General features: G+C 42.3%; 1 protein-coding gene across 8 annotated transcripts in view; it reads left to right on the top strand.

Annotated features, from left to right (window-relative positions):
• Positions 1 to 27543, top strand: part of AGAP1 (ArfGAP with GTPase domain, ankyrin repeat and PH domain 1) — a 450161-nt gene that overhangs the window by 187443 nt on the left and 235175 nt on the right. The window lies entirely within an intron of this gene.

The raw sequence follows: 27543 nt of genomic DNA, 5'->3' as shown, positions 1-27543 counted from the left end.
CTTTTTAATGAGATCTGTATAAAAAGTGACATATGCAAATACTGCAGGTTTTTCTGGTTAGGGCACTTTTGTGAGAAGTTTGTCTGTTTCTAGTTACCAGCAGTAGTTGTAACTTCCAGCTTACATCCAAGTGGTCTGATTCTCTGCTAAATGGAAAGATACCCTCAAAGACGTGTTGATCTAGTTGCTTTGACTGCCAGGATTTGCCCATCCGATGACCGGTTTTATTACAGGTGTTCATGGCCTTGCTGCTGTCCACACCATCCTCTGGGTTTTTGACAGTAGACACATTGTCAAGCACAGGTTACCCAATCAAGAGTGTTGTGCAACCTTTGTAAAGTCATTCAGTGACAGCTCGCAATGACATTTACTTGTTGTGATTTCTGCTCCGTCGACTTCGGGCTTAATCTGCAGATTTGGGGTTTGCTCTGTGTACATATCAGTTGTGGTCACCTGGCTTTGAGATTTTGCTTATTTTGTACTGCAGATACTCTCTTGCTGTATATGTGCTCTGTATGAAGACTTTGGGAAATTCGTTTGTAGTCCACCGCATACCATATTACAATTATCATTTACCCCCAGGATAAAGAGCCGCTGTTTTGTTATAATGAGGGTTACTGGGTCAACCTGGCTCTTGTTCACATTTGATCTGCGATACTAAACGTGGTTCTGACTTGATGTCAACTTTTTATTGTTTCATGTCTGTGCTACATCACGATCAAAGGATCAGTCATCTGTGAGTGTTCAGGTCATAAACTAGTTACTTTTGGAGTCTTGTGTGGAGCAAATTGTTACAATCTTGATTGCTTTTTCCACCAAAATGTGGTTTTTAGTTGTATTTTATTTGAGAGTGCCATTTCATTTTCTGGGTATGGCATCACTCTTTTTTTTTTTCTCTTAGTAATTCCTTTTTACTGTAGAGCATGATAGTCCATAGATAAGGAAAAGTAATGAAAGTTTTTAGACAGAATTACTATCAAGAATTCCACAATTGTGAAATCATTAAAGACCAAATCAAAAGTTCAAAAGCTTTGTAGAAATAGTTTTCAGGGCTTGGCTGTGATCTGTGTGGGATGGTCATCAAGTAATGCTGGACACATTTTCCCCCTTCTTGGTGAAAAGTTAAAATTTGACAGTCGGAAAAATCTGCTGCGTCATAATCTCGTGACATTACTGAGAAATACATTGCAGGTGATTGACAGTTTAAGGGAACCTGTCACTAGGATTGGGCTCCCTAAACCCCCAGCAGCCAGCTCTTTCTTCATTAGGGAGTAAAAGGACTTATACATTAGTAATCCTTCAGGAGCTAAGAAGCCGAGGACAGCACACCTCGTTTCACTGCACCACTAGGTGCATAACGACCATCCGGTTGTTTAGTGGCCCCAAACCTAGAGGCAAATTTCCTTTTAAACATTTTGGTAGTGATGTAAGAAGTTGGTAGTTTTAACGCTAATACTTCTATCAAGAGTATCTTTCTGTGTGCTTAGTTATGTAATGGTAATGCATCTTTCTTTTAACCAGTTACCCATCTTTATCCTAGGGTAAGACCACACAGGACACAACACCTAGGCAGACGAAGCAGCATGTTTTGGTTGCATCACAGTTGTTTGGCCTCACGCTTAGCCCTTATTTTGTTTTTATTAGGATGTTTTTTTCTTCTCCATCTCTTTAAGCTCTGGGGAGGTACTTGAGTCTGTCCCACATCCAGTCCACTATAAAGCTGAATGGACAATAATAAGACACATTAGTCCATCCCCGAAAAATGCCCACAGCCATGAATGATCACAAGAAAATTGTCCACAAGGAAAGTTGCCCACACAGACAAAATAACAACATTTATTACCCCCCCCCTCCGACCTGTAATATTTTATATATCGTGCCAAAGCCTGTGTACCATATGCCCAATCTTCCCTTTGTGAATACAGCCTTAGCCTTTTTTAACCACTTCACTCTGTGGCCAATTTCTGTTTTTAAGTTTCCGTTTTTCCTCCTCTTCTTCCCAGAGCTATGGTACACTGTTATTTTTCTGTCAACATTGATATATCAGGGCTGGTCTTATGTGTTGTACTTTTGACTGACATAATTTACTTTACTACCTAGTGTACTGGAAAATGTGAAAAAATCCCAAGTGTGTTGAAATTGTAAAAAATAAATGTGCAATTTTGACTTTTTTTTTTTTTTGAGGGGGGGGGGGGGGTAGAATTTGTTTTTACGTTGCACATTTTTTTGGTAAAAATGACCATGTAATATGATTCTTGTCAATGCGATTACGGCGATACCCAACATGTCCAGTTTTTTAATATTAGTTAGTGCTGACAAAAATCAGAAGTTTGCAAAAAAAAAAAAAGAGAAAAAACTTTTTTTTTTTTTTTTTTTCGAGACCTGTAACATTTTTATTTTTCAGCCAGTGGAGCTGTGTGATGCTTCTTTTTTGCAGGATGAGATGATGTTCATATTAGTACCATTTTGGGATAGATGTGTCTTTTTGATCCCTTATTACAGCCTTTTTTGTGGAATTGTGTCGACCAAAAAAACTTGACTTTGGCGTTCTTGAATTTCGTCCGATTGGGTTAATTGTTTTTGTATTTTGATTGATTGGACTTTCCTGAATGCGGCATTGCCTCATACTGTATTTTTTGGATTATAAGATTCACCCCTACCCCCCCAAATTTGGGTGGAAAATAGTGGTGCGTCTTATAATCTGAATGTAGCTTACCTGGGGGGTGGCTGCAATGGAGCAGGGTCGCAGCAGGAGTAGGGCGATGTTGCGGAGGGGGGTGTTCAGTGGTGCAAGGCTGCGACGTGCTCCGAGTGTTCAGAAAATGTCGCAAGTCCTTACACTTCCCATCCTTTTCACTGCGGTGGACTTCGGGAAAATGGCCGCTGTAGACAGCGCATTCACAGATTGGCAGCCATTTTCCCAAAGGCCACTGCAGTGAAAAGGATAGGAAGTGCTGGAACTCCTGACATTTTCTGAAAGCCTGGAGCCTGCCGCAGCCTCTCGCCACCGAACACCCCCTCCTCCCAGTCGGGGCCCGAAGCATTGTCCTACTCCTGCTGCTGCCATCTTCCTGCCTCCTGGGGCAACCTCTCTCCTTCGTAAGCTACCGTAAAAGCGGACTATAATATGCACAACTATTTTATTAAAAATGTTTTTCCTATTTTCATCCCCAAAATTTGGGGTGCGTCTTTTTTTTATGATTCGGGAAAACGTGGTATGTGTATTTCTTTTTACTTTTTTAATATCTTTATTTTCAATGGGGGAAAGGGGGAGTGATTTGAACTTTTAGATGTTTTTTTTCAAATGTTTCAAACTCCCCCCCCCCCCCCCCTTCTTTTTACTGTTATTGGTAGCCCTCTTAAAGGAACTTCAAGATACAATCGTCCGATCGCTTGTCCTATCCAATGTGCTGGATATAGCAGAAATCACGGTCTCCTTTGTAGTCCGGCCACAGGCATGATTTCAAAGGAGCTCCATAATGACAGGCACAGGGGTCATCGGCTGACTCCCAGCAGTCATGACAACTCATCGCCGACCCACGATCACATCATGGGCGTGCTGATGGGGGGAGAAAATGACGCACGCGCGCACTTCAGCGTGTACTAAATGTGCTGTATGACAGCAGTACTAAACAGGTTAACAATCCCGGACAGAGAACTACTCCACCCACGGTTAGAAGCAGGTCCTGGCTGTAATACACAGCCATCATTTACGGGTATGGGGGGAGCCCGCTCCACAAACCTCCTTCCGACATGCTCCATATATGTACGGCGGATGTTGTGAAGGGGTTAATAAACTTTTTATAAACTGTTGTTGTTTTTTCTGTGTGGGCATTTTTCACGGAACCCATCCAAACTGTGCAAAACCCAAATTGTAGCTAGATCTATGTCTGCTGCCATTGCAATATGTTGAACACCTGTCCAGTTAGAAAGTAACACAGAAGCCTTTGAAGTTTCTCCTTTCCAGGGAAGTTTTATGTAGCAGATGTTCCTGACATAGAAGTGTATATGTTGGTATGTGGATGCTTGTGACCCCTCTGGGCATGTGTCAAAATCGTAGAAGACGCTGTGTGCAGGTTACAATAACTACAGAAATGGTCATGGTCTAGACTGATTTGACAGTAGTTGTATATGACATCTCAGCAGTTCATGCGATGTGTTTATTCACTCGGACTGACTTGACATATTTGGAGACCTAGGATAAAGGCTTGTGATGATATAAAATACAATGAGCTGTTACCCACCCTCCCGGCTCCAGTGCTACCTCTGCTGCCCCTCCTGTCTTTGTTTATTAGCTGCAGAAAAGAGGTCACAACTATAACACATCTTTGCTGTGAATCACTGTCCTCAGAGCGGTTGTCCATGTAGCCTGCACTGCCACTAAGCCCAGTGATTGGCTGCAGCAGAGGCGTTACTCCAAGACTGCTGCAGCCAATCAATAAAGACCAGAGCAATTCTAGATCTGGGCAGGGTAAGTAACTGCTCTGTTTATTTTATAGACAACCCTATTTGTACAAGAGAAAATTTGACAAACCAAATCAGTTTTTCTATGAAGTGGTTTTCCCATTTCATACATTTATGGCATGTCCGCATGAGAGCAGGGCCCTGCCACGCTCTCCGATCAGTGGAGAGGTGGTCCAAATTTCATGAATGAGAACTCCAGCCTGCTCTCCACGTTTGGTCCGTTCTCGAGAGAGATGCAGGGACATTTGTGATATATTCTGGATATACCAGTATACAAAATGAGAGTACTTTTATAATGACAGATTTAGTTTGTGTTTTCTTTGTGCAGTTAGACTTCACTTTCCTATATCGTGGGCAACTATAAAAAATGTAGTTTGTGCATGTGTCTTTCTTGCCACTCAATCTAAACCTTCAATACTTGTAAGCTTTTTTATGAAAAATTAGGAAGAGATGTTTTTAATATAAAGGCAGAGAACAACCTTGGAAGATTAGGAGCTGATTTGGCGTGACAGTACATGTAAAGCTCTGCTGAGATGTGACAGCCCTGTGACTCTTGTGGGCTTGGATTTCAGAGTTCAGTCGGCCTGGGATTAATTATCTGAGCTCTCTGGTTGCTTATGGAATTCCTTGAAACCTCACTGTTGGTGTATAAGGAAATGTTTATTGTCTTCTTGACGATCACAAGCAGAAATTAGAGAAATGTGCATCACTTGGATTCTAGTCATGCCTGTATCTAATACAAGAACATTACTTTGCATGGTGTCCTGCTTGCTTTTTTTTATACATGTCCTTTGGCCTATTTTTTGATCATTTGACCATCTGACCCCTGTTAACATTTCCATGTGACCTACATTTTGTTTTGTTCAACCAAGTTTGAGTGAAATAAATCTTTCTTGGTAGGTTGAGGGATGTTTGTCAGGTTAGCAAAACACATTGAACCCTATATTTCAAAGGTCTTGGTTAGAACTACAGTATTATGATGTCTTCATGCATTATACTTCTACTTGTCTTTTATGTAAATAACCAGGACCTATTTCCACAAAATTTCTTACTTTTTTATTTGCAAATCACTGCGTATTTTCCCAGTAAATATATTTATCACCACCCTCTACTAACACAGGGGCCTTTCAAGACTCCCCCCATATTGGCAGGATAGGTGCAGGTCGGTGTGTTTGGGTCATAAATCCACTGGGAAGGTGATCCATGTGTTTACTGGAAAAAAACCTTTGTCCTGGCTGTATGGTAGATATTTGGGATGTGAAATGAATGAGCGTGTGACAGGTGCCAACCGATGGCAGATTACTATAGAAAACTTGATCTTTCATGTTGCTTTTTTTTGGGGGGGGGGGGGGGGTTGCTGTCTGGTGCTATTTCTGAAAGTGTATGCCAAATGAGAGATCTGCATCCCATCTCTGGAAGCCCAGACCATGGATCACAGCAGAGAATGATCAGACTGTTTGTCCAGTGTCGTCTTATTGTATGGCATTGTCATTTAAGACCACAGCTGTCACAGAAAAACTATGAAGGACATTCAGAAAATGGTTGCAGAAATCCCTAATGTATGACCATATTTAATGGGGTCCTTTTAACTCCTCTCTGTTTCTGTGAATGGAAAAACTCATGTAGTAATATGAAACATATACAGACTTTATACTTTGCCTTGCTGCACTCATGTCCGGTGTTGGTAACACTCAATAGGAACACAAGTACGGTAATTCTTTTGTCGTAGTAGATTGCAGCAATGCAGAAAAGTAGATGGAGAGTATCAAACTGGAGTCCAAACCCTCAGCTGTGGGAAGAATTTTTCTGCAAGTACCGTAGTTTGCAGTAATTCTGCAGCAAAGCCAGCACTTGTTCAGTGGCATGTTCACCAAGTATTTCACTCCTGAGTATTAAAGGGATGAAATTTGTGATAAAAATCCAAGACAAACCCGCAATATAGTTTACTTGCAGATTTGAAAATCAACATTATACCCAATTTTTTTTGCCTATTTTTCTCTGCTACATGTGGATCGGGTTAATCAGGCAAATCCGCCATGTCTGTGCAAATGTATATTTTAGCTACTTTGTATAAAGGAGAATGTTCTTAGATACTTTCTGCAAATGGAGATTTTAGGCTGTGTGCACACGTTGCAGATTTTTTGCGTTTTTTTTTTTTGCATTTTTCGCTATAAAAACGCGAAAAAAGCATACATTATGCATCCCATCATTTAGAATGCATTCCGCAATTTTTGTGCACATCATGCGGTTTTTTTTTCCGCGAAACAGCGCATCGTGGTAAAAAACGCAGCATGTTCATTAATATGGCAGATTTTTTGCGGATTTCCCACTATATTATTGCATTGGGAACCTCCGGAAAAATCAGCAAAAACAACGCACCAAAAACGCGGTAAAAACGCATGCGGATTTCTTGCAGAAAGTGTCTTGTTTTGCTCAGGAAATTTCTGCAAGAAATCCTGAACGTGTGCACATAGCCTTACAAATGAGAAATAGAAACACAAGGTAGAAAATTGCATAACTTTACCCCATAACTTTATGGGGACTTGCATAATAATTGGCCGCTGAAGAGAACTATACAAACATTTAAAAAAATACCAATGTTTGTAATCATGATACACAAATAGAAACCTAAAAAAGGAAAAGGCACCAATACGCCCCCGGAAGAATCTCTGGGCGAAACGCACGTCGGGGTGGAAGGGGGACTCCTGGCCTTCCCTATTGACTGTCTGTCCATACCATCTAAGTAATATCCTGGTATCTTTTGTAATCATGCTTCTGAACTAGCTGCCAATGTTGACTTAAGGACACATATACTGTCAGCAATGTGTTACTATTGATTTGCATTACCCTGGTCAGCTATATAATCAGGTTATATGGTCATATTGATGGTGTGAACAATTATTTTGAGCTGAATAAACAGCCATTTAATTATATCAATACTGGACACATACAGATGATTTGGGTTTCTACTATTGTTTTATTATTACCTTACAAGGATATATGGTCATATTAATGTTGTGAACAATTGTTATTCTGTGCTGAATGTACAGCTATTCTATTTATTCATTAATGATTTGTCCGGTGTAAAAATTTACTTTGGATATTTCAAGAGACAGGTTTATATAAGGGTTTTTGGTCGGGGGCCTCCTTTACTGGACTCTTTGCACTGTCTTGGTGCCTTTTTTATGTTCTTATTTGTGTATTATGATTATAAACATTGGTATTTCTTTAAATGTTTGTATGGTTCTCTTCAGCGGCCAGTTATGTAAGTCCGCATATGGGTTATATATGTATTTGAAGTGCCATCCTTTTTCTCTTTATTGTTTGGACATTTTTGTGGAAATAATTAGCGATATTATCTCGTCTACTGTCAGTCGCACACGCTGATTGGTGAAAGAAGGAGCAGATAGCGGTGATATCTGGAGAGATTGGGGAGGGCATAGTGCGGCCAGCAGGTGACTGTTTTCAGCCCTTCAGCTGTTTTGGTCAATTGGCCACACTGGAACTGCCAGAGGGCCGGATGTGGCAAACAGGCTGCACTTTGCCCAGGACTGTGCTACCCTATAGGAACTGTGTACTGGGTATATGGATGAGGCAGTACTATAATAAATTGCTACATTTACAAGTGGGAATGTTTCAACATTTTCTTGATGGCTGTAGAGAATTCCTATTCTTTGCTACAGGTCTGATTATTTACTAGCTGCCATTTATTCTGTGTATGGAGCAGCAGCCACAAGCTGTCGTGGTCTGACGGGGAACCTCACATGGTCGTTTTTGCTTTAACACTTGGAATCAATTTATGTTCAAGACCGCCCCAGACATTGGGTTGCTGTGATCCAACGGCGGTCTAATGTATATGGCTGGCTCACAGATACTGGTATTACTGGAATTCTCTCCAAATGGACACTAACCATTACTGCTTGCAAAAAAAATTTAATTTCCACTTGAACTGTTGACTTGGCCAGGAGACCAGAGAATGCTGAGGATAAAGTCCACAGTGTGGGAGTTGTGCTGCTGTTTTGGGAGTAGGTGTTAGGGCACTTCCAGCATTGAATTGGTATACATTACTCAGTTGCAGCCTCCTACCGTCTGGGGGGCTCTGGAAAGTCATATGTTCCGGTAGTGATGCACAGCGGCTCCTCTTTTGCACCACATGTGGGATAACCTATATATTATACAGTGACTGGTTCATATAGTGGAATGTAGCAGTGTTCCAAGAAGTTCTTCTGATTGCTGATTATGCTGCATGTGCCCCTGATTTATACACCTTGCTGGGCTGTGTGACAATTTCACGATTCTGGACTGACAGTGTCCTAATATTATAGCACATATTAGATCCACATTTTTAAGAGTGGGCATATTTTTTTAAACCTCATTTTTCTGTCTGCCTGCCTTTACGATATCTGTATTCTGTTGCCTACATGCATTTTACCACAGTGGAAAATAAAATGCAAAAGGTGTCCTATGAATCCACAGTATTTGTCTCCATGTTTGGTTGATGACTGTTTTGATTCAGTAGGCATTTCTCTAGTGCCCCTATCTATGAATGGTCGCCTGTCTTTATAAAGTGTGGCTATCAGAAGCACCTTTCTCATTCATCGGAACTACAGTACCGTGCACAAGTTTTAGGCAGGTGTGCAAAGAATGCTTTCAAAAATAGAAATGTTAACAGTTTTTTTTGTCAATTAACAAAGTGAAAAGGTGAATGAGCAAATGAGAAATCTATGAGATAATTTGATGTGAACACACTTTGCTCACTGGTCACTTGCACACAATTTCTGAAGGTACATGGCATGGAGGTTGTTGCAATCATCTTGGAGAACTAACCAAATATATTCTGTGGATGTCGGTTGGGCAAATCCTTTTGTTTCTTTACAGACAGACTCAATGTTAAGATCAGGCTTCTGTGGGGGCCATATCATCATTTCCAGGACTCCTCGCTCTTCTTTAGGCCCCCTTCACACATTCGGGTTTCCGATACATGTGGGGTCCATTTTCACATGTACTGGAGACACATACACACGCACACCCATTATAATCTGTGGGGCTGCGCACATGTCCACGTTTTCACATATAGACATGCCTATTTTTTTCTGGCAGCACGGATGACAATACGTATCGCACACAGATGATATACCTGTGACATCCATGTGCCGTCCGTGTGACGCTTACTGGAATAGAATACAGAATAGAAATTTTAAGATTTTTATGTGCTAAAGTGTATCTGTCACCCCCTGGGATGTTTATGGCCTATGAATATGGACATACGGCTAATAGAAATGTTACACTAGACCTACCTGTATGCCTCATATTAGTGGTCTTGTTGTTGGGAAATCTTATATTTCCTTATGCTAATGGTTTCTTCCAGGCTCCGGGGCATGCGGTGCCTGGAAGAAATCCCTGCCTCCTGTCTTCACCATTATAATACCACCCCCACCTCCCATGCACATCAGTTCTGGAGCCAGAATCCTGCACCTGCGACCTGCACTCCTTTCTATGGGCACTGTATTCAGGGATCTTCTGCGCAGGCGACTTCTGCTCCAGTGCCCTCCGGCGTGCGCGACAATAAGGCGCTCTCCTCACTTCCTCCTGCATAGTCATCGCTAGGAACCGTGTGTACATAGTGATGACTATACAGGGAGGAAGTGGGGAGGGCATCTTATCGCTGCGCACACCGGCATCTGATTGGCTCTACATTATTTCTGCAGCAGGATAATGACACCAAACACACAGCCAAAATCTTAAAAGAGCAATCTTCACCGTAAAGAAGAACAGTGAGTCCTGGCAGTGATGATATGGTCCCTACAGAGCCCCGATCTCCACATCATCCAGCCTGCCTCGGATTACACTAACCTACAGAAGGATTTGCAAAAACCTGCATCTACTGAAGATTTGTGGTTGGTTCTCAAAGATATTTGGAACAACCTCCCTGACAAGTTCCTTCAAAAATTATGTGCTAGTGTTCTTAGAAGTATTGACGCCTTCTTGCTATTTTGAAAGCAAGAGGCTGTCACACCAAAGTATGATTTGGATTAGATTTATCTTTTGTTCATTCACTTTGCTTTTTAATGGATAAAAATAAACTATTAGCACTTCTATTTTTGTAAGCCTTCTTTACAGCATTTTTGGCACAACCTTTTATATGTGTATGTATATGTGGTGCAATCTTCTACAGGGGATCCCACCTATTTGCATCAATAGGAAGCTATTCCTCCATGACCTACCGAAAAAGAAGTATGCGTTTATAAATCACTCAAATAATAGGCTCCACTGTAACCACCTGGTCGGTAGTCTCTCTTGGCCATGCCTGCGGGTGAAGAGAACTTCTGCACATTGCTAATCCAGGAATCAGACAATGATCATAAAGTGTGTCCAAGCTTCTGCACACTTATAAGCCATCCATTGTTATGTGCCATCCATTGCCTCATTCCTTTAGCTTCATACAGGCATTTCCAATGTAAGACCTAAAATAGCCCCATGCAGAATAATAAGCTTTTGTTAGCACGTTGTGAACCTTCCCTTAGTTCAGATTTACACAGAAATGTTTTTCTCCAGACTGTTGAGCAGCAGTGTTATTTTTATTTTCTACACAAACGGGCATATGCCATCCAACATTTTCTATAAACATCATTTGGGCATCCTAATGTCATAATATGTACAGTTCATCTTCTCCTCGGTATTGGCAGACTGCAGCCCCTCCGTCACACACTACAACCCTGGCATGTACATGCAGCACTTGTTCGGTCCGGGCAGTGCCAGGCTCTCGTTATACTCATGCTGCCGGGTGCCAATCTGAACCATCCGAGCCGTGTTTTTACTGTACAGAATGTATTCTCTGGCCTCCTGTGCTGCTGACTATTATGTTCTGTCCTAACACTGTAGAGTAGAGCCATGACATGTGCACAGAGATCCAGCTGCCTTGCTGGAGCCTCCGCTCTGTAGCTGTGAAGGAACCAGGCAGAGTTATGGTGCCTCTGGGGAAGCAGGAATTTATGATTCAATATGTGGCACAAGAAATAGCCCTTACTGCTGAAATTTCTAAAATAATTTGTTGGATGCAACTCCTGTTCAGAGAAATTTGAAGTAATTCTGAGAAACATTGAGGCTGAAATGTTTGAGGCACGTGGGGGGTTGGGATCAAGATGATGGAACAATTCACATCTGTATTGGAGGCGCCGTCACAGATTCCATCACATTTGATGCAGCAATTTTTTTTTTCTCCTGCAAAGTGACCAACCTCTTATTAGAACCCAGTGAACCCTACTATAAAGTCAGATGGATGCAGTTGGTGTTTGTTGGTCTGAGTGGACTGTAGTGTAGAAAACAAACAGAATGGTAACCCCTCGTTTTCAGGGTATGGTAGAATAAAAAGTTCTCATTGGGAATGCTAATGTTTCCTAAAATAAACATGCCAGGAAAGCTGACAGGTCCTCTTTAAACTACTTGTTGTAAATTACAGCTTCCTAAAAAGGGTTGTCCACTACATAGACAACCCCTTCTGAATCACTATATTTCCCCTCGGTAAAATAACACCTATACTTGCCTTCAGCGCCATTCCAGCGGTGTTGTCACTGGCTTTCCCAGCAACCCCTGCGGCCATTTAGCGCGGGCTTCACTCTCCGCTCCTTTGGACAAATCAATACTTCCGTAGGAAGTGAGATCTACGGCTGCCCTCACTTCCTCCAAAAATGTCATTAATGTCCATAGAAGGGAGAGTGAACCTAGTGCTTATTGGCCCCAGGGATCGCATGACATAACAATGTCACACTATCCCTGGGCGATCCTGTGCCAACTCCGCTGGAGTGGCAGGTCAGGATAGGTGTTACTATTGTACTGGGGGAAACATAGGGATTCAGAAATGGTTGTTTAAGTAGAGTACAGCACCTAAATGCAAGCGTTACTTTTCATGTTCGGTTAATCAAAGAGCGAGGGACGTTCAGTGCATCTGTAATGGTCCGTCTCCACTGATGGTGTTAGAGGCGTAGAAAGATGTTGTGGACCTTCTTAAAAGTCCATTATATAGACTCCAGCTGTAGCATTTAAAAGGGTTGTCTAATGTTGTAAAATGAGTGAAATTGCAAAGTGTTTGCAATTTGCCTGTAATTAAAAATCCTCTCCATTGTCAAGAATGAAGGGATTTCGTTACCTAGGTAACTGGCTACCTCTGCAATGTATCAGGTGGCTGGTGTAGACAAGGAGATCAGCGCTTGCAAACTCCATGCTTTCAAGCTTGCGAGTGCTGATCTAAAGCTGGCTGGACCAGGCCTCAAAGCTCACTGTTCGGACCAGCGGTTTGACCAAACTGTCAGTCTTTAGGAGCACACCTCTCCCACAAGCTGGTAGTCTAGTTTCTGAACACCGAAGATGAGTACATCCCATCAACAAAATATCCCTTTTCAGGCAGTGAAATAATGAGTTTTGGAGAATATAGATCAGCAACAAATTTTTGGCCCATAAATTTGATATGTATAAGGCTACGTTCACATTTGCGTTGTGCGCCGCAGCGTCGTCGCCGCAACAAAACGCATGCGTCGTGCGGCCCTATCTTTAACATTGGGGCCGCATGGCGCCGCATGTACATGCGTTGTCATGCGTTTTGGTGCGTCGTACGCCGCATGCGGCGTTAGGGCGCACCTTTCAGGGCGCGGCAAACGCAACATGTTGCATTTTTTTTGCGGCGCTGACTTTTAAAAAAACGCATGCGTCGTGTTTGCGTCGCTTTTGCGTCGTCGATGCGCCTTTTTTACCATTGATTTGTATTGACAACGCAGACGACGCAAGTACTTGCGTCGTGGTGCGTTGTACGACGCATGCGTTTTCCAATAAATATGCAAAACATTGTATAGATTTTGGGGGGCGCATGCGGCGCAAAACGCAGCGTTTTTTGTTCAAAACGCAACTGCGTTTTTGTTTGCGTTGTGCGTTGCGGCGCCGACGCTGCGGCGCACAACGCAAATGTGAACGTAGCCTAAGTCCACTGTATTACAATACCTGCAAAGTGGATGTGATTTAGCCAAATATCGTCCACACGATGCATCAAAAATATTGTACTCTGAAACTGACCTGTGGTTGGGATTGTAAATCTGCAGCGTGTCCGTTTATACTGCAGATTTTTACAATTCATTGCAAAGGATGAAATCTGATCCAGATCGTTATCAAAATTCACATCAAATCCACATATAAATGCAGCTCATTGGTTGCAGATTTTACCATGGATTTGTAAATCTCTTGCTGACTTTTTTTATTTCTTTGTAGCATTTTGCTGCACCTTTTTGGGCATAGTTTACAAGTGGTAAATACCTTGAGGATTTGTAGGCAGAAAAATCTGCAGCTTTAATCACCTGGCAGTGTACCACATGCAGGTTATGATGCAATTTGTGATGTGGCTCCAGCAGATCACAGCTACAATTCCACAGCAGAAATTTCTAGCCAAAATGAATTTTATTTCTCTTTAATAGAGGTAGGATCACTCAGTGTTTTTTTTTTTGCTTGTGCTGTGACCTTGAGCATGTTTGTATTGACATATATGTGCTGTACACACACTCATGTCTTGATGGAGCACAGTTTGTACAGACCCGACAGGTGCAGTATTTTTCAGTTGAAATCCACATATGGCATTATAAACATTTTATAATGTTACGGGCGGCGTGCACCCTGGACTTCTGCAAAACATCTGCCACGATTTTGAAAAATGCAATATTGACTTCTGTGTACTGTATGTGTAAAGTTCAGGTCGGGCACAAGGCCGTGCCGCTACATGCAGTCCTGACCTTTCATTATATAAAACATTGTGATATAATGCTTCTCTGAATTCTAGGACATAATTAGTATTTAGTGTCTTTACAGCTTTTCTGATTTCCTTTTAACAGATTTGGTATTTACTTTGTTTTTGTGTTTTATTACACACTGTGTGCAAATATTAGAGTTCTTGTATCAAAGCAAGTGTCATACAGTCTAGCGTGTAGAGTTACAATACTTGGAATATCTGTCTCCTAGGAGCATATTATATCTACCATGCCAGAGTAAAAATGGACTCCAAGACCAATACTAATAAAAGTTTGATCCAAAACACTGATGAACAACAATGGTCCGTGTTTTTATGTATCAGAAAAATCATGGAGGTTTGAATGAGGCCTATGAGAAAGCGCTCTGTATGCTCTTAAAGATTGAATTGAAAATGTGTCCTATTTCTACTCTTCTACTCTTATGTTTGTATGTTGCAAAAGAAAGTCTTCATTCAGACTTGTTTTATTTTATTTGTCGCGTTTTCATCGGTATACTAGATCCAGTTTTCAACCATTTTTGGTCCATCAATTTGGAGCATGATTTTCTTATCTGAGTGCAGTCCATTTTTTTTTTCTTGCCCCTAATGACTTGAATGGGTAATTTAAAAAACAAAACAAAACTCTGTTTTTTTGTTGTGGTTGGGGACATTTTGTGTACGAAAAAAATAGATAATAAAAACGTGGACAAATGACTACAGTGGGTATGTGTTTTATCTGTGAAAAATAGGACCAGGATCTAAGGGGTAAGGTTTCTCCATGTGGAGTGTGACAAGCCAGGCCTGGCATGTCTGAGTGAGGAGACTTAAGTGCAATGCATGCTCCTCTGGGGAAATTAATTCAGAGAGGAAGAGGACTTAAACTCTATTACCACCTATTGGAAGTAGCAATCCTAATAGTCAATAATAGGACCAGACACTTGAATGTGGCCTTAAGGTACCTTCACACTGAGCGACTTTACAACGAGAACGACAGCGATCCGTGACGTTGCAGCGTCCTGGATAGCGATATCGTTGTGTTTGACACGCAGCAGCGATCTGGATCCTGCTGTGATATCGCTGGTCGGAGCTAGAAGTCCAGAACTTTATTTGGTCGTCAGATCGGTGTGTATCGTTGTGTTTGACAGCAAAAGCAACGATGCCTGCAATGTTTTACAATGGTAACCAGGGTAAATATCGGGTTACTAAGTGCAGGGCCGCGCTTAGTAACCCGATATTTACCCTGGTTACCATTGTAAAAGTTAAAAAAAAAAAAAACAGTACATACTCACATTCTGATGTCTGTCACGTCCCCCGGCGTCCACAGGGTTAAACTGCTTTCGGCAGGAGCGCTGCTAAATGCACGCGCTGCTGCCGAGAGCTTCCCTGCACTGACTGTCAGTGCCGGCCGTAAAGCAGAGCACAGCGGTGACGTCACCGCTGTTACTGCCGGGTGCCGGCGCTGACACATTCGGTGCAGGGAAGCTCTCGGCAGCAGCGCAGCATTAGCAAGCGCTCCTGCCGAAAGCAGTTTAACCCTGTGGACACCGGGGGACGTGACAGACATCAGAATGTGAGTATGTAGTGTGTTTTTTTTAACTTTTACTATGGTAACCAGGGTAAATATCGGGTTACTAAGCGCGGCCCTGCACTTAGTAACCCAATGTTTACCCTGGTTACCCGGGTGCTGCAGGGGGACTTCGGCATCGTTGAAGACAGTTTCAACGATGCCGAAGTCGTTCCCCTGATCGTTGGTTGCTGGAGAGAGCTGTCTGTGTGACAGCTCCCCAGCGACCTAAACAGCGACGCTGCAGCGATCGGCTTGTTGTCTATATCGCTGCAGCGTCGCTGAGTGTGACGGTACCTTTAGACAAAATTAGCAAAATATTCTGACTTCCAAATTTGACATCAACATTTTTTTGAAAATGTTAAATTTACAGTAATTTCATTTATGAGCCACTGTAAGACATTTATGACTCCTAAAAGGAATATGCATACATGACCACGGTCGGCAGTCGCTGGCCACAGACTAATAGAAATTTCCTTTAATTGTGTATTTCAAGCTAAATTTCCTGTTAAAAATGAAAGCAAATTTTATCCTCCACACAAACGTACCATGATTTCCTGCGATATTGGCAGCACCATGATCCTTGGCTGCAAGTACATTGACTGTCACACACTTTCTCCTGATTACCAGATTTCGTGTTCGCTCCAGATGCTATGTGCAGTGTTGTAGAGCTGCTTGAAGGCTATTGTGTGTGCCCGGGAGCCGTAAGATAAACCTTTATGAACCTGTGGAGAGGTGACCAAGGCAGAAAAAGCTACTGCAAATTCTCCAGTACTAAAAAGATCCGATCATGCACACGCTCAGTGCGGGACGCAGAGGTGGCCAAAGCATTAAGGCTACTTTCCAACAATGAGCTTTTGGTATGTTTTTGACGCTGCGGGAAAAACCACAGCGTCTTACAGTACCAGCAATCTCACGCCCACCGTGCTTTTATTTTACTCCACGTAAATTGACCTGCTGTGCGGGTTTCCCATATGCAACATGTCAATCTCTTGCGGGTACGCTGAGTGTTCTGTCCGGAGTTTCTCCATTGACTTGCATTAGATGCATAAAGTCGGCAGCTAAAAAACCCACGTGCGTTTTAGTGCATTTTCGCAGCGGAAACCTATGTAATCCGCACCTAGCTATAAATTGTTTTGTCAAAACCAAATACCAGGAAATATCAAAAACAAAGCAGCTTTATTTAAAGCTGGACACACGAACAAGAAACAAAAAAAATTTAAAAATTGCAGGTACGATAACCAAATTTAAAAGGATGGATGCGGGGAGGAGGAGAGTCAGCTCACCGGTTCTATGAAGTGCAGGGAGATAGGTCGGAGTCCTCACATTGAGCTGCCTGGAGCCAGGCGTAGGAACGCAGAGCAGAAGGAGGAAATGTCCAGCGAGGTAGCAGGTAAAATGTCATATAGACACTTTTATTGAAGCATTAAAACCGTATCGGTGCCTCTGGAGAGAACTGAAACCAACACGTTTCGGCTATGGTTGTGAGTAACCATGAGTAAGGCTACATAGCCGAAACGTGTTGGTTTGAGTTCTCCCCAGAGGCACCGATACGGTTTTAATGCTTCAATAAAAGTTTGTCTATATGACATTTTACCTGCTACCTCGCTGGACATTTCCTCCTTCTGCCTAATTTAAATAGATTCAGAAATTATGCAGAGTTAAAAATTTAAGAAAAACTTAACTTAAAGAATAGTGGGAACGTAGCCTCAGCATCTATGAAAATAACTACCTGACAGACGCGGTGAGGAAAGGTCCAAATCTCAAGAATAGTGGAATAATTGCAATAAAATAATTACCATCTATTCACATTCTCGGACATGTTATCTTGTGTTACGGAGTTGATAATTTTAACTGTACTTGTTCTTCTTTTTTCAGCTTCTTACAGTGTATATTAGCTATTTGTAAATGTCTAGGAATTCACGGGTCAATGCTGTAGAAATACAAAAAGATGTTTGCAAATTAAATCCTGACGACTCTTTATAGAGGGTGAAACTTCCTTTGCCGTACATACTTTAGCCTTAAATTCTTCACATTTGTGGCTCCCCTCAGCCCTTTAGTTTTATCCTTTCCGATAATCTGGCTTTAATCGAGCGACACCTTGTTGCCGTTTCATTCCGTATTCTGGTGTTGGCAAAGCAGCCCTGTCTTTTCGTTCTTTTTTTCAGCTAATTTAGCAGCTTTCACCCCATCACTTTGAAACAGGATCCCTAAAGAAATTCCACTGAGAGTCTTTCCACAGTTAGTGTGTGAATAGGGCTGTGTGTACGTGTGGTCCTAATGAACCGAGATTTCAGAATTGTGTGTAGAGAAACAATTCGCGTGCTGGTGTGGTTTGTTTTTTTGTTTTCACACCTTATTAGTCAGGTGCTTTGATGTGTATGTTCTGTGCATAATACTGTATTTATTGGACACGTTGTTTAAAAGGATAGCACATTTTACACCACTTTAGCTCCCGTTAGGCGCAGTGCACACTGAGGATTTTCCTATGGCATATTAAACATTAATTTTAGTAGAGAATTCATAGCAGAAATCTGCATCAGACACTTGGATTTCTGCTGTAGATCTGCATGAGAATTAGGGTAACTTCTCACTTCACTAAAAACTCTGGATCAAGAAATCGGCTACCTTTCTTACAGGACCAGCATTGTAAATGCAATATTAAGAAGTCTCATGACTCATGTATGTGCATGGTTCACCTTTTGAAAAGTTTAGGGTGAAGTGTGCAAATTATACTCACCCCATTTTTGCAACAATTTCCACGGCGGTACGTACAACTGGGCATTTCTTTGCGGCAGTGGAATGTAGGCACGTGCCTGTCACTTTTTTGTCATTCTGTGGGGATAGTCTGTGGTTTTTAGGTGCTGAATTTGCAGGAATAAAGAATATGCGCATTCTTTTAGCATTATTTGACCATGGTGGCACGGACAAAAATTGTTGCAGATTTTGTAACGTATTAGTGTATATTAATAATACCAGTGCACTTCTAGACCTTGATGGTGTGAAATACAGCTTTTTTTTTCCAAAACTAATTGTAGTCAGGCCTAACTTATAGAGTACACGTCTCCAGTCTATACATTATGGCTTTCTTATATTCCTATGTTCATCCTGTTTTGGATCCATCTTAGCCAGTAGCTCTCAGATTATGCCACTTGCTTGCACTTAGAAGTGTCAGGGTTTGACACATTAGGTGCCACATTTTTTTCTAATATCTATTTCTGACACCTCCGCAGGCCCCCATGATTCACACACAGTCAGTGACGAGCCCAGATATCGCTCTGTTTATATATAACTCTCATTGCCACCGTGATGATTGACTGCCTGTTTACAGATTGCACTGACCTGTATCGCCACAGCAGGAAGCTTTCAGAATGCCAACCCCACTCATCTACTTGTGTGTGTGGAAACCAGTTGGTTAAATTTGTTTTTGCCTGGAATACCTCCTGCATTTATGCATTCCTGCAAGTTTACTTGGTAATTCTGTGATCCTTGAGAAAAACAGTATATCACTGAATCAACTAGATCATGCCCACATACAGACCGATCATTGTAAACGTCTCATTCTTATTTGCTGGATTGTATGATGCTTATATGTAGTACTCTACTCCGGAAAAGAAGTCATGCAGTGCTACAGTACCCCAATATGTCTGCTGATGGATGTCGGAAAGTGATTGGCATGTGGTTTGCTGCAGGTCAGCTACTCCCTCCTGTGCTGAATGCACACTTTGCATTAGGGCTGTCCCACACGTCCAGATAATTCCGGTACCGGAATAAATCGGTACCGGAGTTATCCGTGTCCGTGTGCCTGGGAACTCACGGAGGCCATACGTGCGGCACACGTGTGCCGCCCGTATGGCGAGTGGGTACCACACGGAGTGTGTGGTACCCACTCTGCATGGTGCTGAAGCTGCGATTCATATCCTCTCTGCAGTAGCGTTTGCTGCAGAGAAAATATGAAGAATAGTGTTAAAAATAAAGATTTAGGTTTCCGCCGCCCCCCCACCCCCTGTGCGCCCCCCCGCTGGTCAGAAAATACTTACCCGGGTCCCCCGTCGGCTGTCGCTCCTTCCTGGTCTGGCCGCGGCTTCTAGTGCATGCGGTCACGTGGGCCCGATCATTTACAGTCATGAATATGTGGCTCCACCTCCCATAGGGGCGGAGCCGACTATTCATGATTGTAAATGATCGGCCCCACGTGACCGCATACAGTAGGAGGCGCGGCCAGACCAGGAAGGAGCGAGTAAGTATTTTCTGACCAGCGGGGGGGCGCACAGGGGGTGGGGGGGCGGCGGACACATGGATCTTTATTTTTAACACTATTCTTCATATTTTCTCTATAGCAAACGCTGCTACAGGGAAGATATGAATACCGGCTTCAGCACCATGTGGGGGGGACAGCGCTTACTGTAGCGCTGTCTCCTGCACGCACACGGACCCCAGACGGAGAATGTCCGTGTGAGGTCCGTGTTTTACGCGGACCCATTGACTCTATTGGGTCCGTGTAAAACGTGCGCTCCCACGAACACTGACATGTCTCCGTGTTTGGCACACGGAGACACGGTCCGCAAAAAATCAATGACATCTGAACAGATGCATTGATTTTTATGGGTCTACGTGTGTCAGTGTCTCCGGTACGGGAGGAAACTGTCACCTCACGTACCGGAGCCACTGACGTGTGAAACCGGCCTTAGTGTGCCACATGACCAAAAAAAGCACGTTAACGCATGTTTTAGGTGCAGTTTAAATGCCAAGGCTTTGACATGCATTTTTTTTTCTGGAATTCGCATGAAATGTAAACACAATCTTCCCCCCCCATGCAAGAAAATGGGGCATCTGCCACTATATTCCCATGCACCACATAGAAATCCAATGCAGATTCTTGCCACAAAATAATGAACACATTTGCAGAGCCGTCAGATGGAATGAACATTGGGCTAATTTTCAATCGGACCCGTGACCGAAATCTTAACTTTCGGCCTCAAGTATGTGCTGTGGATCCTTTAGTAAAATACATGTTGGATTTTGTCTTTAATGGGGTAATAATCTGCTGCTTGGCCAAACCCTTTCAAAATGTCATAGTTCCCGATAATAATAAAACTCCTATACTCACCTCCTGCACCAACGCTGTTCCAGCAATGGTGGCTCTGGGTCTCCTGGCACTTGTGTGATGGTATGTCAGCGCTGCAGCAAATCAATGGGCTGAAGTTCTCACCCTTCCCTCTCATTAAACTCAGTGGAGGAGTGAACCCTTGTGGCCCATAATCGTCCACCAAATGTCATATATATATTGGGACACCAAGCCCAGACATTGCAGGAATAGAACCGCTGTGTTTTTTATTGTACATGGATGATGACAGCATTTACAAATGTGGGGCCCGTGTGGGAGAATCCCCAGTAAAGATGAAATGTATCCTTTACCAATGTTCCACATATTTAAAAAAAAATCACAACCTCTAACCACTTAGGCTACTTTCACACTAGCGTCGTGCACTGCACGTTGCTATGCGTCGTTTTGTAGAAAAAACGCATCCTGCAAAAGTGCTTGCAGGATGCGTTTTTTCTCCATAGACTAGCATTAGCGACGCAGTGCCACACGTCACAACGTGCGACGGTTGCGTCGTGTTGCGTCGGACCGTCGCCACCAAAAAAAGTTGCATGTAACGTTTTTTGGTGCATCGTGTCCAGCATTTCCGACCGCGCATGCGCTGCCGGAACTCCGCCGCCGCCTCCCCGCACCTCACAATGGGGCAGTGGATGCTTTGAAAAACAGCATCCGCTGCCCCTGTTGTGCGGCGCTTCCACATTATGCGTCGGTGCGCCGCAACATCGCATTGCGACGTGCAGTGCACGACGCTAATGTGAAAGTAGCCTGAGGCTAATTTCACACATCAGGTTTTTGTTTTCAGGCTAAATCCGGCTAATGGTTAAGAAAACGGATCCGACCTAAATTGCGAAAAACTGATGCGCCGGATCCGTTTTTTAGCTGGAACCGGTGTTCTTTAATGCGCTTGGATTTTTTTGACGTCCTGGTTCGAGAGAGAGAGAAAGAGAGAGAGAGACTTTGAAAACCAGATCCGGGCGCCGTATTCATGGTTTCACACCTCCGTTTCATGTGTTTTTGACCGATTCCGTGACTGTGCTTTTTTTTCCGCCAGACAGAAAAACGTTGCAGTGGACGTTTTCTCCGTCTGCCGGAAACTACTATTTGGACGGATCCGGAAAAAAACGGATGAAACGTGTGGCCATCAGGCACAATCCGGCGCTAATACAACTCTATGGGAAAAAAACGGATCCGGCGTAAAAAAAAAAATGGATCCGTTTTTTTTCAAAAATTGCCGGATTGTGCCTGAAACTAAAAACCTGATGCGTGAAAGTAGCTTTAGCAAAAATCGATGAAATTTGAGTAGCACACTAATGCAATAAAAGTTTTACAAAGTCTCACTTACCTGCAACCCCACACAAAACTTCCTGTGTTAAGTTGCAGAAAAGGAGGATTCTATGATGGATAAAACTATAGTATTTGTAGTTTTAAAGAGCCTGTCAGGACAAAATGACTGTTCAAACCAAGCCCAAAACCTTTGTAAAAGTTGCACTTTAATGTCCAATTCCATTACTGTATTTGCCAGATTTCGTTCTTTATTCTAATATGCTAAATAAGTTCTCGGTGCACTTTGGGCGCGGCCGAGCAGCTCAGTGCACCTTCCCAGGGACTGGTTTTCCATCTATCTCCACCCTCCTGTAAAACCAGAGCTGTTAAGCAGAGAAGGGCGGAAATGGATGGAAAGCAGGTAGCTGGGAAGCTGCTGTGAACTGCTCAGACATGTCAAAAGTGCAGCCAGCGCCTCAATAGCAGATTTAAATTAAAAAAGGATTTCTGGCAAACACAGCATGATTAGATTTTTATTAAAGAAATGTTCCCAACAAGCTGCAGTGCTTGGTTTGGACAGTGATTTTTTGCGAACACACGTTACAGTTAGGGACTGTTCAGATGTATCAGTTTTGCAGCCAAGACCCTTGCTGAGAAAACCCTAACTCCGTTCCATACTGCACACAGTCGCATCTTGTGAAGCCAATAGATTGTCTGTCTGACCTGTGAGTACATTATAAGCCCATTATTGTTTGCATGGTGCGGGTTTTGTCTGTTGCGTGCACTTTCATTACAGATGTTTCTGACCACTTCTGGTTATCATTGAATGTAGCAGTGTTACACCGGCTGTGTCCTGTCCTCAGGGAGAATTCTTCACAACTTTGAGAATAGGTATAAGCTCAATTTTGCGTGAGCTGACATTCAAGTCAATGGTGGTTACTCCTGTCGGCATACTCTTCCCCCTTCCTTTCCCTCACCTAATCCCTTCTCCACAATGCCGGCACTTTGTGGGATTGAGTCGACTCATTTCATTCACGCTGTATTAGGCTGTAGCAACAAGTAAAATAAACTGTCATTGATCTGCGCACATCCAGGGATGGCGACAAAATTCTGCTCGTGTTGTCGTCTGCTAGTTTTCTACATTTATGTTTAATCTTTTAACATAGTTTAATTTTTCTTAATGTATCACTCCAACTTTTTTTTTTTCACTCAAAATGAGCTATTAGTATAGTATTACCATGTGCGTATTAATCTACTTACCCATCACTATTGTGTAGTGGGCAGTGCTGCTTTGGTCCTATTCTGCATCTTGTCTGCAGTTCTGGCTCACACAGCGGACAATTAGTGCATGTTTTAAAGGAGTTGTCTGGTCTCTAGATATCGTTAGGATAGGTCATCAATCTCAGATTGGTGGGATACGACACCTGACACTTGATCAGCTGTTATTTGTATACTGGCAACTGATGAGTACTATGGCTGGTGCTGGAAAAAGCAGAGCTGTTCTGCAGGACCTGGCAGTAGCTGCTACACATTGGAGCAGCACTTTGCTCTGTTTATATATGTTTACATTCGGCCCACGCTGGAGCAAATAACTGCTGATTTGGTGGAGGTGCCGGGTGTCGACCCTCACTGATCTGGTAGTAATGACCTATCCCAAGGATAGGTCATTAATATCCTCTACAGCCCCTTTAATGTAGGCCTATGAGAGTCTAGTTTTGAGTCTCATAGACTTGCGTTGAAAAAAAAAAATGCTGTGCGAGCCGGCTTGTCAAAATTACGCTACCGTGTTGCAGCAGAGGAATGGAGCTGCCCTGGAAATGACAGAAGATGATGATGGGTATTATATAACTGCTAACAGGAGGCAATACACAAATACGTCAAAATGGTCCTTTATTGACAAATGATGACTTATTTTTTAATGTCACCTACAAATACAACAAATAATTTTAATGGACACAATTTGTACAAAAAAAATAGACTTTTGTGTGTAACATGCCGCTTGCCTCGCTCAGAGCACTTTTGACTTTAGGGATCGGTGGACTAAATATAAAACCAGTGAAACCTCTCTGAGGACCCCCATTACAATCATAATTTTCTATGATGAATTTTCTCTTGATTTATCTGGATTGTTCTCTCTGAGAAGTTGACCACCTTAGCAGGCCAATTTCATTGCAGTTTTTGGAGGTGATCCTAAAGGGTCGCTATGTGCCCATCTGCACCCTTGGACCTCTACAGCAGTGTTCTCAAGAGTTCTTGGCGAGATTCGCTGTTACACTTGCTGTTGTGTGTGGCAGGTGGAGCTTTCTGTTTCCAAGGGATGGAGGTGCAGATTAGTTCTATCTGGACAAGGTGGATTCTTGGCGCTGCCAGTCCTGAGATATTTCAGGAATGCATTGTATGCGCACAACCCTCCCAGATGTAGGAACGTATTCCTGCCTACTGACACTTTAAAATGCTGGTTAATGCTTGATACTTTAGTTGGTTCTTCAAAGATATCATCACATGCAGACAAACCAAGGCAGAGTCCCAGTTTATATGCCAGTGGCTTTCTAAAACTTTTCTTTGGTTCTTTGACACTGTTAAGGCATGTACCTATGTAGTTTTACATATGCTGGAGAGAGACAGATACACACGTACTATGGTGCCATACGTCTACCATATAAATGCTTGGCATAGTGTCAGGGCACCTTGTGCACAAGATATATCTATATACAGCTCTGGCAAAAAGAGAGACCACTGCAAAATGTTCATCCTGATTTTTCGATTTATAGGTATATTTTTGAGTAAACTGTAAATTCTTTTATTGTATAAACTTTTGACATGTCTCTGAATTTCAAAGCGATATTTTGTATTTTTTTTATTACAAATTAAAATGGTCAATATTTAAAAAAAAACAAACAAAAAAAACCCCAGTGCTTTCAGATCTCATATAATGCATAGAAAACAAGTTCATAATCATTTATAAACAACAACACTAATGTTTTTGCTCAGGAAGAGTTCAGAAATCAATATTTTGTGGAATGACCATGATTTTTAATCCCAGCTTTCTTGCGTCTTGGCATGCTTTCCACCAGTCTTTCACACTACTTCTTGAGCAAAAATGTAAGCAGTTCTTCTTTGTTTGATGACCTGTGACTATCCATCATCCTCTTGATTACATTCGGGTTTTCAATGGGGTTCAGGTCTGGAGATTGGGCTGCCCATGACAGGGTTCTGGTGTGGTGGTCTCTTAATTTTAGCCACAGGTGTACAATAAATGTAGGTCAGAAACACAGTATGAAGGTTAGAATAGGTTGGTAAGCTCCCGATATGTTACGGTTCCATTAAGGGTTTGTTGTCCGATGTTATGATATTGCCAAAAAGGTATGGAATAGTGCAGCAGAGTAGACGTTTCCATCCTGCAGGATCCACAACGATTAAGTTCCCACAATACGTATTTTCGCTGCGCAAAAAATTCTAAAGTGGATGGGATTTATAGAACTCTCGCGCCCTGTGCTTTTCCTTTTACTCAGTGTAGACTGACCTTTCGGTGCGTGGTTCAAATCTGCAACATGTCAATTTCTGTTGTGTGTACGCTGAATTTTTTGTGGATTTTCACCATAGAATTGCATTAGATGTGGAAAATCCATAGGTAAAAAACGCACGTGTGTAGTGCTTGTCTGCTTCAGAAACACACATATATAACGCATACAATCTGCACGTGACTGTAGCAAAGTTTTGTTTAAAAAAACCAAAACTGTTTTATTTAAAACATGACCTATGAAAAAGAGACCAAAACCGCAGTGTCAAAAACACAATAAAAACACAAGTAATGTACTTAATAGTTGTGGAAAATCTTCAGCTTCAAGAACTCGCCATTGTGGGAACGTAGCCTGAAAAACCTATTTGATAAATGGCCGTTTGTTTGGTTTTTTTTTTAATGGAAGTGTATGGCTAGCAGATACCACTGTTGGGCATCAGTCAGAGCATCAGATTATACGTACACGTTGGAAACTTTTCCCATATTGCAAGTTAAATGTCAGTTAAACCCTAGTGTGAACATAGCCTTAGTTGTCCTGGAATTGCCTCTATATTGTTTTACCTTTATAATATACTTTAGTAGGTTGTTTTTTTTTTTTTTGTATTTTGTGTAATTCTGACATCACTAGCATTTTGGCATTACTGTTGTGTGTGAATGAAACCTTTTATCTCGAGTGCTTCTCATTACATACTATAAGTAGACTTTGTTCACAGCTGCCTTATGATTTCCCCTTTATAATAAATATGATGACCCCACTCCGGATCCATCATACGACGGGTTGTAATGTGTTCTATCAGTTACTGTTACTTAACTTGAAAAATAGCGCTGCATTCAACCTTATTCTTTCCATTAAAAACAGGAGGTTATGCAACCGAGCCTATAACATCAGTGTGAATTCTGATTTGCACTATGTTTTAGATAGAAAGTGTCCTCTCTATATATCCACATAGTTCAGCTATTGTTGTAGAAGTGGGTGTCTGCTATATACACACATACATACAGCACTAGCAGACACCAAACACTGATGAAAAACACTAATGATACTTATACGCATACATATACATATATATATTGTATATACACGGTTATCAAGTTCTTCTGGCTACAGTTAAGCTGTCCACGTATCATCGGTGTTCTTTCATCAGCGTTTGGTCAGTGTCAGGTTTTACCATCAGTGTTCCATCCATCAGTGACTTTTACTTATGAATAAAAATAAATTGGAAAGTTTCTATCCATTGCAATGTTACTGCTGCCATCCGTGTGTTGTCCGTAATTTATATGGATCCATACATTTTTATTGGTAATCTTGATCTGTGATGCTGATAAAAGATGGACATGATGCAGCGATTTTCCATGAAAAGCCCAGACAGGTCAACAGTCCCATAGAACGGGAACCCTTATAATCTATCAGTGCAAAATGTGGATAGATCTCATACATTATTCTCATCTGAATGGTGCCTAAGTGCAAAACGGGGGCAGATGAATGCTGAATGCAGCACTGGGTGCAGTTTACGCTCTAATATTTATTTAGTATTTTTGTTTTTCTTCTATATTTTGCCTCGGGTTTCCTCCTTTTCCCTTTGTTGTTACCAGCTCCTTCCTGTGAGGGATTCTGTAATCTCTGGATTTGATGTCATGGAGATCAGCTGATGTCATTGAGCTCTGCTCATGTGGAGCCCTGACAGATCCTGCCCCTGGGGGATTGTGCGGGAGGCTTAATTAATGAGTGGCCCCAGGTTGGACGCTGCAGCTGCAAGTACTGTCAGATCCTGCTTATAACAGTATATACCCAAGAGGAGGTGGGGGAGGCTGCGAGGGAGGGTTATGGTAACACACACTAAATGTGTTTCCATTGTAATGTTTTC

The sequence above is a fragment of the Ranitomeya variabilis genome, chromosome 7, assembly GCF_051348905.1.
Source record: "Ranitomeya variabilis isolate aRanVar5 chromosome 7, aRanVar5.hap1, whole genome shotgun sequence".
Classification (NCBI taxonomy): domain Eukaryota; kingdom Metazoa; phylum Chordata; class Amphibia; order Anura; family Dendrobatidae; genus Ranitomeya; species Ranitomeya variabilis.
Note: the sequence above shows the minus strand (reverse complement) of the source record. Positions and strands in the feature narration are given on the sequence as shown.